The sequence below is a fragment of the Pan troglodytes genome, chromosome 11 (genome assembly GCF_028858775.2).
Source record: "Pan troglodytes isolate AG18354 chromosome 11, NHGRI_mPanTro3-v2.0_pri, whole genome shotgun sequence".
Taxonomy (NCBI): domain Eukaryota; kingdom Metazoa; phylum Chordata; class Mammalia; order Primates; family Hominidae; genus Pan; species Pan troglodytes.
Genome location: NC_072409.2, coordinates 5,431,419 through 5,435,681, shown reverse-complemented (window position 1 = coordinate 5,435,681; position 4,263 = coordinate 5,431,419).

Genomic DNA, 4,263 nt, shown 5'->3' with positions numbered 1-4,263 from the left:
TCCCAGACTGGGTAATTCCTACAGGAAAGACATTTGTTTCTTGTAGTTCTGAAAGCTGAGAAGTTCAAGGACACGGTGGCAGCATCTGCTAAGGGTCTTTGCATTCTTGCTGTGCCATAACATGGTGGAGGGCACACATGCAAGAGGGCAGGAGAGAGAGAGCCGGAGAGAGCTTGCCTCTATAACAAAGAGATAAGCAACTCACTCCCACAACAGCGACATTAATCCATGCATGAGGGCAGAGCCAACATTAATTTATTCATGAGGGCAGACACATTAAGTTTCCAACACATGAAATTTGGGGGACATTTTCAAACCATAGCATATGCCCTGAATCCAGGCAGAGAAAGTGTCCCCTCAGTGCACAAATATTGTCACAGCTGCCTGCTCTGAATGCTGCAAGGTTTTGGAGAACGTTAAAACTACTTTTTTTTTTTTTTTTTTTTTTTTGAGATGGAGTCTCACTCTGTCACTCAGGCTGGAGTGCAGTGGCATGATCTCCGCTCACTGCAACCTCTGCCTCCTGGGGTCAAGCGAGACTCCTGCCTCAGCCTCCTGAGTAGCTGAGATTACAGGCATGTGCTACCACACGTGGCTAATTTTTGTATTTTTAGTAGAGACGGGGTTTCACTATGTTGGCCAGGCTGGTCTCGAACTCCTGACCTCAAGTGATCCACCCGCCTTAGCCTCCCAAAGTGCTGGGATTACAGGCATGAGCCACCGCTCCCAGCCAAAGCTACTTTTTAACTGGGTTCCTGATCTTTCTTGGCCTGTCTCTGCTCCCAACCTTGCCTTACTGCTCCTGCCTCTGACCTCCTGCTTTGGATCTCAGGCAGGACCAAGTCTAATCTCAAAAAGCTTGGTCTGATGCCCTGGGGTTGGTCCCTTGTCTTCCCCTCACACCCAGCCCCTCCTCACTTCCTGTGCACTAAGGGACACTCCTTGTCTGACAAGCCTTGATTTAGTGTCCCCATGACCATGCCCTGACCTGGGGCTCGATTGAAGGCTCAAATAAGACAAGGGGCCTCATTCAGTTGTTCAATAAATACTTCCTGAGCACCTGCTCTGTGCTCAGCCCCACGCAAGGCAGTGGTGACAGTGGGAAGACAGTGGTGAATGAGACAGACATGGTCCCTGTCTTCAGAAAGTTGTCACTCAAGTGGAAAAGTAAAAAAGAAAAAAAAATAACAGTGCTTCCGGCTCCATGATGCAGTGGGTTTGGGGCCCCGGGCAGCGAGGATGGCACCAAACTAGTGTTTTGGGGTCAGGGAGGATTTACCAGGCAAAGTGAAGTCTAAAGCAACAACCTAAAGGAGAGGAGTAGTTAGCCAGGTGGTGGGCCAGGGATGCTGGGGAGTCACTGGAGGCAGGGACAGACTGCGATCTCATTCTGGAAAGATCACTCTTGCTTCAGTAAGGAGGAAAAATACAGCAGACAAACTAGAGGGTCACTGGATTGCAGGGTGGGCTCACTAAGGTTCCAGGTGGTTTGGAATCAGCTTTCCAAATTCAGAAACTCAATCTCTTCAATACCCAGGGTGGGAGTGGCATATTTAGCAAATTAAAAAATCACCTAGCTAAATATGAATCTCAGATAACACATATTTAGTATAAATATGCCCCAAATATTGCATGAATTCAAATTTAACTGTGTTCAATATTTTATTGGCCAACTCTACCAACAGTGACCAAGTCTTCATGACTGTCTTATGTGCACCAAACTCACAGGGATCTGATGTAAATACACCAATTTATTGATTTACAATTGCAGGCAAGGTTAAAATATACATGTTATTCAGTTTCTCCTTTCTGGAAAATGAAACAATCAGAAGATTGGTGAACATGGAATGAGGACAAAAGGACACAAGGAAGTTTGAAAGGAAATTTCATCTCAAGGCATGGTAAATTCTGGAGAATCATCCTGGCCTCCCTACAGAGAATCCTCTTTGGTGGCAGAAAGTGCAGGTCCCCCCTGGAGAGGGCAGGTCAGGGACCACCGGGTCCTTGCGTGCAGCTCCCTGGGGAGACACATGGTTCTTCTAGCTCAACCATCATCTGCTGGTGGTTGATTTCCCACTGTACTCTCAGGAGGCGTTCTTTCAAAGCTTTGGGGCTCCTGACCCAGCCTTCCAATTACAATACAATATATTTCACATTGAATTTACACTTTAGAATGTATTCAGTGGGCTGAATTCATGCAGCTATTTATTCTGCCTTCTTAAACCCAACGAGAGCAATCAGGTACTCTTCTGATTAAGAAATCACAGGCTGGGCACGGTGGCTCACGCCTGTAATCTCAGCATTTTGGGAGGCCGAGGTGGGCAGATCATGATGTCAGGAGATCGAGACCATCCTGGCCAACATGGTGAAACCCCATCTCTACTAAAAATACAAAAATTAGCTGGGCATGGTGGCGCATGCCTGTAATCCCAGCTACTAGGGAGTTTGAGGCAGGAGAATCGCTTGTACCAGGGAGTCGGAGGTTGCAGTGAGCCGAGATTGTGCTACTGCATTCCAGCCTGGTGACAGAGTGAGGCTCCGTCTCAAAACAACAAAAAGAAATGACTTTAGGCAACACATACACAAATACAAAATTAGTCAGGTATGGTGGTGCACGCCTGTAGTCCCAACTACTCAGGAGGCTGAGGCAGAAGGATCACTTGAGCCCAGGAGTTCGGGGCTGCAGTGAGCCATGATCACACCACTACACTCCAGCCTGGGTGACAGAGGGAGATCGTGTCTTTCAAAAAAAAAAATCACTTCAGAAACTTGGGGTACCCATACCCAAGGGGTCACTTGCTCTTACTAATTTCTAGCTGCAATGCAAGTGGCATGATCATAGCTCACTGCAGCCTCCAACTCCAGGGCTCAAAGGATCCTCCTGCCTCAGCCTTTTGAGTAGTTGGAACTACTGGCATGCGCCACCATGGCCGGCTAATTTTGTATTTTTTGGTAGAAATGGGGTCTTCCCCTGTTGCCCAGGCTGGCCTCCAACTCCTGGGCTCAAGTGATCCTCCCGCCTCAGCCTCCCAAAGTGCTGGGATTACAGGCATGAGCCACCGTGCTGGGCCATGATTCTCATCTCCCAATATTCTCAACTCCCAATATTCTCAAACCCAGTCCCTTCATCTCTTGACTGGATTATGCAGTCTCGGAGCTGGTTTATCTGAACTCTTTCACCCCCTTTGATCTGTTCTCCACACAACAGCCAGAGAGGTCTTTTAAATGCATGAATGGGATCACCGCTCCGCATAAAACCCTTCAAGGGGCCAGGCGCGGTGGCTCACGCCTGTAATCCCAGGACTTGGGGAGGCCGAGGCAGGCGGATCATTTGAGGTCAGGAGTTCAAGACCAGCCTGGCCAACATGGTGAAACCTCGTCTCTACTAAAAACACAAAAATTAACCAGGCATGGTGGCAGGCGCCTGTAATCCCAGCTACTCGAGAGGCTGAGGAACGAGAATAGCTTGAACCCGAGGCGGAGGTTGCAGTGAGCCGAGAAAGCGCCACTGCACTCTAGCCTGGGCGACACAGCGAGATTCCTTCTCAGAAAAAGAAACCTTCAGGGGCTCTCCACGGCACTGGGAAGCAGCCAGCCCGACGGGTGGACCCTTTTCGTGGGTGCGGGTCTCTGACCTCGGTCGGCCTCGGACCTCATCTCCTCTCTGTTTGAGGGGCTACACTCCTCGCTCCGGGGCTTTGCAGCAGCCCTGGGCGCCTACCAGACAGACGCTGTTCTCCCCGCCTGGGTCTTGAGTAGGGCCCAGCACACAGTAGGCGCTTAATGTCTGCCTGCCTAACAGACGAACGCCGGATGCCCGCGTTCGGCCCCGAGCCGGCGCTTCGGGGCTTTCTGTGGAGGCGGGGCGATGGTTACAGCACAGTTCCCCCGCGCTCGCCTCTTCCACATCCACCTCCGCGAGGCCCCCCGCAAGCGCCGTTAGAAACCTAGTCCCGAGGGGGCTGCAAGAGCTTGGTAGAAGAAGCGCCAACACCGACAGAACACCAGGCCGACCCGAGGCGGAAATCAATTCTCAGCCGGGACCTTTTCCCACCCAAGCAGGCGGGCCGGAAGTCTGCCTCTGGCCCGCCCCCGAGGTGTCATTGGGTGGAATACCCAGAAGAGGGCTGGGACGTGGTCAACTCTAGTTCTTTATTGGTTAAAACGTACGAAGCAGGAGGAGAAGGTGGGACCTAGCTTCCTCCGGACTTCTCATTGGCTCAAAAAAAACTCGCTCGGCCCTCGGATTCTCATTGGCTGAAG